The sequence below is a fragment of the Rhea pennata genome, chromosome Z (assembly GCF_028389875.1).
Source record: "Rhea pennata isolate bPtePen1 chromosome Z, bPtePen1.pri, whole genome shotgun sequence".
Classification (NCBI taxonomy): Eukaryota; Metazoa; Chordata; class Aves; order Rheiformes; family Rheidae; genus Rhea; species Rhea pennata.
The window spans coordinates 56181537-56190063 of NC_084702.1; positions in this window are offsets into that span (position 1 = coordinate 56181537).

Sequence of the window (8527 nt, forward strand, 5' to 3'; positions counted from 1 at the left end):
GGAGCGCCAGGTGGCTTTGTGTTTTTTATCATTTTTCTGCAATCTGTTCTTTCCATGAAATACTTTATAGGCAGACATGCTATATAATCCAGAGATTGAATTAAGTCTACCCTATGGTAGAGAGGTGTGGCTAGTTTAATGACACAATACTCCATTTTAGCTGGTGCTTTTGTGTTAGCTGGAGCAGAAACTACTGCATGTGATCCAGGAGAGAGATGCTTTTGTATCAGTTATCTCTGGCCTAGAATAAATAAAAACATCAAGTTTTAAAGATACTGTATTAGGCACCAGGGAGTAGAGAGTCCTTCCATTGTTATTCTTCATTTATCCTTATACCATCTTCATTGCTCCTTTTGTAATGCAAGCTGTGACACAGAAACTCCTTACACAGTAATTTACAGTACTGAATTCTGTTTACAGCTGTACCATCTGGTATCCTAGAGCCACAAATCTCCTAGCCAAGCTCTAGATGTGTGAATATACTTGATATTACACCAAAATGTAGTTTGATAATACAGGAAAGATACGTAAAAATATCTAAACATACACAAAACTAGAATGTGTGTTTTATTTGTTTAGGCCTTTGTAAATATGTACGGAAATACACCTGCCCTATTCTAGAACATTTTATATCTGTGAATCACTGTTAAAGAAGTCAGGAAACCACCACAAAATTTCATCTTTCTTGGAGGCATTCCACTCTTTCCAGAGTAAGACCTTTTTTCAGTAATAGAAGGCTTTCTTCATATTTTTTCCCTCTAAACTGCTAGCTGTTGCAGCATCTCCTTAATTGCCAACCTTATCTGTTGGAAAGCTTCAGAAAGTTGAAGTGAGTATGCCTTTGCTACTTCTAGCAAAATTTTAGGTCTGAGCCATACAGAATATGATCACACCAAGACTTTATTTCCTCTTAGATTACATTTCAAACTGAAGTGGCTGCCAACATCTAATGACAAGAATGACTGGAAAGTTTTTCTTTTCTAGCAACTTTTTTCAACTTATTAGAAAAGATTAAATCTTTTTCTTTCAGAGATACGAAGAAAGCTTTTGAGACCAGGATATTCCTTTAGTTTCAAGGGACTCAAGCCTAAGGAGATGCAAGGATTAGGCTCTAGCACACATCATACTAAAGTTGAATACTTATTCATATTGCTTGTAAAGGATACTGAGGACACCCAAAGACTGTTTTTTTTTCCTAACAGGGAAATGTAGAAATAGTAATGTCAATATCCTTTTTTTTTTTTATACAATTCTTTATGTGAAGTTTTGTGCAAATAATGTGTAAGCTGTATTAATTGCAAAAATGTATGCTATCTAGGTGATCTCTGAAACCCCAAATGTGCAACTAGATCAACAACAAAATTAGTAGTTTTAAATATTTCTAAGCATGATTTGCTAAAATTAGTAGACTGATACAAATATGATACACTCATTTTTTTTTATTACAGATTTCTCCAAGTATTTCAAGATAAGTTTTTTAGCGTGGCACATACCAGGTATATTTTTAAAATCTCATAACTTTTTTTTAATATGTTGCTTTGTTCTCTTTAGTATTTATAATATGTTCAGGTATTTTTTGATGCATAAACATATTTCCCCAGTTCTTAACTCAAGCTTAACCCTAATCACAACCAGGTAACTGATGTCTGTATAGACATAAACAAAAGCCATTTCCTTAGCTCAGCCATACCCTTTCCATGCAGTAAACTAAATTCTTCATTCCTGCTTTTCTGAAGCCTTATCTCTAATCCCAGCCTTAACTTCAGTCCATATCCAAATGATCAGCAACTATCTGAATTAACAGCAAATATTATCCCTTATCAGCTTCAGTTCTCCATTCTAGCAGTCTACACAGTAGCCATCTGTTATATGGGATTCTGTTTTTCTTTTTTAAAGACTTAATCATAATTTCAGTTTAGCCTTAGCCACAGGGAGGTGCTCACTTGGTTAAAATTAAATGCAAAAGCAATCAGCACTTATCAACACTAGACTTTTCCTTTAGGCCTAGAAGCTCAAGGAATAAATTCAGTTTTCCATTTCTTTTTCATAAGATTGTAACTAACTGCAACTAGAATTTTTCCAAAGTGCTACACATTTTCTGAAATTAAATCATTCTCTACCTATTAGTGCCACCCTGGGTTCAGCAATATCGTCACTGTGAATCCTGCAATGAACCAAACCCTTCAGCTGTTGATTACCAAGCAGTAACACAGCCCCAACCTTAAACCTTATCTAAGTCTTAACAAGGTACATCCATACTTGTTCCAAAATTAAACGTAATATATTCAGCGCTGCCTATGTTGGCTTCATCTTAGCCGTCTACTTACTTGAAATGGAACAATAAACAGATGTTCATTCTTTTCACAAACCTTGGCCCTAAGTGCATCCCTACTTCTGGCTATAGCCAGGTGAGCGGTATCTGCAGCAAAAATAAATACAAATCATGGTTTATTGCTTGAGACCCAGGATGAGCCCTTGCATTGGTAGAAGTGACGCATGTGATTGCTTTTGCTGCATGTGTGCCTTACTGAACTCTGGTTATGACTGGATTGGGAAATAGTCAGGTTTGGTTTCTAACCCATCGTGATTAAAGATTGTTTGCCATTTCAACATACTGTGAAGTTGGTTGGAAGGGGAAGGAGGCTGAGGTCTACACAAATGACTGACTGGTCACAATTTTTGGATTTTTTATGGAATTTGTTTAAGTCTAGTTTGAAGACTTACATTTGGAGCTAGAGTTTAGCCAAAGTGGGGACAGAGGGCTGTTTTAACTGTATCTTTGGGTAGGGTCTGCATGATTATGATGAGCAAGAGCTCCAGCAGGTCTGAGTAACTCATTAATTATAGTGCAACCTCTGCTTTATTAAGGCCTATGATGATGCTTGTTAAGGTTAGTTTTTTGAAAAGCAAAGAACTGTCTTTGCTGATGGATTATGGTAATGCAGAAATATGTTTTTATTGTTTTGTTTGCAGGTATGTATGATAGAGAGGGTCTTGGGTTACAGCTAAGGTTAAATCTGGGGAAAAGAGAAACTTTTGAGTTCAGATTTTTCCTGCATTTTGGAAGGTCTGCATGAATAGGAAGAATGCTAGTCTAAGGTCTTGTCCCAGAATTTTCTTGAATAATAAATTAAACCTCCAAATCCATCTGTAAGTGTATCTAGATGACCAATGCCTACAACCAAAACAAAATGTAACATATTTTTCATTGCCACAACTGGCCATACAGCAAGGTAGCAGCTGAAGCAGGATTTTATAATAATCCAAAGTATTCAACATTTTTTTCCTGAAATTCTGTCTCTGGGGAAAAGGGAACAGAGTTGCCACTGAATGTTAACATGAATTTGTAGGATTGGACCATCCCTAAAAATTCTGAGGATTGTGATGAATAATACTGTGTGTACTTGGACTGAGTTGACTTGCATTAAAGTGCAGGAGGCACAGTAGCATTTGTACTCATGAAGCTGGGCAAGACTTTTGGTCACAGGACTTTCTCTATGCATACCTCTAATGTTTAAGAGACTATAATTAAGAGCATGACGGAAGCTCTTCCAGAGAGTGTTTTTAGAGCATCTAGTTGGTCTCTACGTGAATTTTTCTGATTCTGCTAACAGTACTATAAAACTACCCTCCTAATTTAGATATTTGTTTAGTATTTAAAATAAGGTCACATGAATTTAGAAATACTGTGTTGTTTTGAAATGACAGTCATATCTTTACATATTATCCAACTTTTCAACAAGTCTTATGCTGTAGTGTGTCCAGTGCATATTAGTAAAATGGGGCACGAATTCCGTGTCTTAGACCTGGTAATGAAATCTGCTTTGTCATGCAATTTGTGTTACATGCTGCTGCTGTAAAAAATATGAACTGTCTTTCAGCGTAAAATACATGACTACCATCAGTGCATGTAAGATGTAGCCTCTAAATATGTGTTTAGGTTTTAGTCTTCCTTTTCCTTTGGGAAAATGCAGACATCTGAAAATTGAAACAGATTGCAATACTCAAACCAATCTTTGGGATGCAAAAATCTACTGCTACTTTCTAATTAGATGGATAAAAAGCAAAGGAGACCAAATGGTATAAAGCTGATTACTAGTATAAAGGGATAATTGTAGTTAGTTAGAGAGAGTGCAATGAAATGACAATAATTATCCTACTCCCACACTTTTGATTTTGTGGAGTATCTGGTAAAACCTTCTGTTGAAACTTTCTGATTCTTAATTGTATATCAAAAATACTGATCATCTTTAATGTTGAATTGTATAATAAATTAGAGCATACAGTTATTTTCACAGAAGGAAGGAGATTATTTCATGCCTTCGTGACTACATATGTTCATTTTTTGCTCTAGCCAAACAAAACCTGCAGTGGTGACCTGAGCCAGAAAAAAATACAGTCATCTGTACAGAATAGGAATTAGTTTTAGAATAGGAATTTAGCATTTGCACAGCTACAAGAGCACATCTCTTGTTCTTTGAAATTGTTCTTGAAGGATTCAAAGTGTGAAGTAAACATAGTCTACTTTACATTAAATATTCATGAATTTTTAGTGTCATCTGTAATTCTATAGCTTGTTGATATACCTGTTCAGCGTGATTTTTCTCCTGTAGGTATCAGGGTTAGTTTGACAGAGGAACAGATGCTTTATAATAACTTAAGTGTGGCTAGTGGAGTAATTACTGTTTAACTCTGCTGTATTAAATATTGGGATATTTACTGTATGAATGCAGTATTTGTCTCGACTCATGAATAGTGTTAGAAGCAGCTCTGGCCACTAGGTGGACCTGGATCTTACACAGTACAGTTTTTCAACTTCCACTCTGTGATTTCACATGCCTCATACAGAAGGAGCTAGCATGTGGAGGCAAAATCCAGAGAGAAACTACAGAGCTGTGTTTTGGGGGGGCTTTGGGGGACTGACACATTATGGCCACAGCCTTGCACTATGGGTCTTTGTGCTTGTGTGGCCTAGGACCATTCCTTTCCCTTTACATGAACTGAAATATTAGATATAGCTGATTGGTAGATCACACATTTCAAGATTCAGATAAATATTTTGTTCCAATTGAAATAAAGAAACATTTTTCAAAATATCAGCATTTCTCACAAAATTGAAACCCTAATTATAAACAAAACCTAATAACTAGAGACAATGCATATGGGCAGTGTGTACCCCATAATGCATTAGGCAACTGACAGTTCATTTCCGTATATTTTGAAAGCTAGTGGCATTCTTTCCTTGTGATGATGATGACAGAAGTAAACAATTGTGTCCTGTGAATTCTGGATACATCATTGTTAAAAAGGTCTTCTATCAAATAGTGCTCTATCCCCTTGTAGAAATGCTGTTTTAATCATTGCATCTATCATGTAATGGTACTTCAACGCATCTATAGATATACTTTTCAGAGAAAAGATGTGAATTAAGTTAGTATTGAGAGACTGAAGATAGTCTTGAGTCTAGTATTTACTGTATCTGAAAATACATCTTCACGTTTTTTGCATGGAAGTATCAGTTTATAGCCTGACGGCTATTTATAGGAGACTGTTGAAGGATCTATAAATGTTATAGGCCTGTTCATATGCATACATGCTTAGAGGATTCTGCTAGAGTATCTGAGTTTTTTCACTCAAGTAAGCTTTCTGTCAGTCTTTTCCACATCAGTAACAGAACCTGTGATGACCAAAGTTATGAATGGACTGTGCATGAATTGCAAAAAAGGATCTTCTACCTCAATGACTTATTGGCATGTTAGATTAAGAGAAACATTTATTTCCATGTAACTGAAAATCTTTAAGTGGAGCTGGTAACACTTGCACTTACCTGTTTTTCAAGCCTGTAACTTTTTTTTTTCTCTGTGTGCTACCACATACAAAAGCAGATCTGTATGCTTTGGCTGAATGTACATAAAATGCCTTCCTCAGGGTTACCTGATCTTACTTTGCCAGATGTTTTCTCTCAGATGAGAGAAGTACAGAATCTTCTGCTGTGTTTACCGTTCCTGGGTGAAATGGGATCACCAGCAGGCTAGAAGAAAGGAGTTTCAATGATTGTTATATTCTGAATATTGAATCAGAATGGAAGAAGCTTGAATTCCTTGCTTGTATTCTATATTCTAAGCTCTTTTGTGTATCTATATGTGTTTTCTGAATCAGCTCTTGCTCCGTGGCAAATAATAGGAGCGCTACTGTCGCTAAAATACACTGTTCCTGTCAAGGAATCATCTAGGTCAAATATGTAAAGCAAGGTATTTTGTTTCTGATTTTAATAATTAAAAGCATAATTTTTGCTACAAACTTCTGAATTGACAAGAACTATAATAAGCCTTGATAAAATTTTACAGTGCAGTGAATACACCGGATAAACCAGGAAGGAAGTAGGAACATATCCATGACTTCTACTGCTAGAGTCCTGGATATGTTCCTACTATAAAAATACTTTTCAATTTATCCCAAAAATATGTGTTAAAATTTTCCAAAAACTATCTTGCTGGTAAAGAAACTTTTCTCCTTTTAAATTGTAGAGAACAGATGATCAGTTAAATCTGTTTTGATAGGAAATCAAAAGATCAACATCCCTAGAGTTTTTTAGTGGCAGGGTGCACATGTATAACGTATTTATGATGACATATTCTGCTGCAGGGGCATAGAACACCACTGTGCTATTGAGTATTGAATGACCATAAAATGAACAGTATCAACATCTTTTAGGACTAGCATTAAGGCTGTCCATAAATCTGCTATTCAAAATCATGTCTGAAGAAAGAAAACTGGTTTTTGGTTTCTAATTGTTCCTCACAGCAGTGTATAGAGTTTTAAAGAAAGATAAAAACATCTAACTTGCAGAAATCTACAGACAGTAATTGGCAATAATTAAACGATTTTCTATGAAAATAAGTAAAAGGCTTTCAAAGCTTAATTATATTAACATTTCATTCCTAAGGAAAACAGACTTCATAAATAACAATTGTTGTCATCATTATCTCTGTCTTAAAAAACCTGAGCACTCTATTTGCTTTTTCACTTTTAAGAGTTTCTTTGTGCAATAGAATACTAGGCAGGTTCTTTGAGTGAGATTTCCATTATAAAGCACAGATCTGTTTGGCAACTGACATGCAAGAAAAGCTGAAATGATTACTGTAAAGCAGACTTATCCTGCCTCTAAGAGTAGCCCATTTACATAAGTGATTGTGTAACAGTCATAATGTTTCAGCATCTCTACAGCATGTTCTGGCAGGATCAACGCTTTCATTGTTGACGTAAACACGTACATTTGCCTTCCAGTTTGGGTGCATCCAGTTCCTTTGGCAGCAGTCATTGCTTCCTCTCTCCCTTTTCTCAGGCAAGTTCTCTAGTCTCTCTACCTGTCTGTTCCACAGGATCACAGGCTAGAGGGCAGTTGCTTTCTCAAGAGCTGATTTCTTCCCAAGACATGAGTCAGCAAGCAGGAAAGCTGATGACATTGCTAGGATGTTCTGCACAGAGATTTGCCTCTGCAGTGACACAGCCTTTACTCATACAGAGGTCAGCAAAGATTTTTATATCGTGTCTGCACAAGATGGCAACACATCATGCTGCTGTGCTAGTGATCTGGATTAAAAAAAAAAAAAAAAAAAAAAAAAAAACACGCTTCTCATATATGGCGGTCTGTAGAATGCAGTAAGCACAGAAAGAAAGAATCAGCTTTAGGCATTCATTCCTTCTTATTCATATTCTGTCCACTACTAACCCTCCCCTCAAGGCTCCTTTAGATAACTTTGAAGGAACTTTGCCCATTTTAAAGAGCCCATAAACTCTCCTATCATCTTGGAGAGATTTTCCCTGAGAGAAGTCATGACATTCAGCTATAGGACAGCTCTCTAGACCAGTCTCAGGACTGATACAGGGTGTGCATATGCTAGTGTGAAGCTTGAGCTTGCTCAATCATAAAACTGTCTAAAATCTGTGATTTGTGTTCCACTGTACTCGCTAGGATGAGAGGGGGACAAAGATCACTTAACTCAGTTCAGTCTTTCTTGCTTGGGTCACAGTATAGGATGTGATCGAGTGTTTTGGATACCTTTTAGAACTGTAGAATTTCTAGAATTGGGGACCTAGTGAAAATACTTACTTTTGTGACAGTCACAAGAAAATACTGGATACTGAGTTTCATTAGTGTAGATTAGTTCTAGTTAGCCATTTCATACAATTTTATAAGCATCCAACTGGAACAATATTCTTGATTACTCCTAGAATCATGAACATAGTAGCCAAAAGATGTTTCCTGGCTTTGCCAACATTTTCTTGATGGAATGCTGTTATCTGGTAGTAAGAAAGTCATTTAATCTAGACAGTCTAGATGTTGTACACTAAAGATACCTTTTCAGATTTTAAAGGGAATTTTAAGATCCAGAATATTACACATTATGGTTTATGCCATATTGCAGTTTTTTTCTTTCAAATTTTCTGGCACGCAACTAATATGTAAGTTCTTTCTGCTAATGGAAAGATTCCTAGTCTTTGAAGGACTGGCATCTCCAACTCA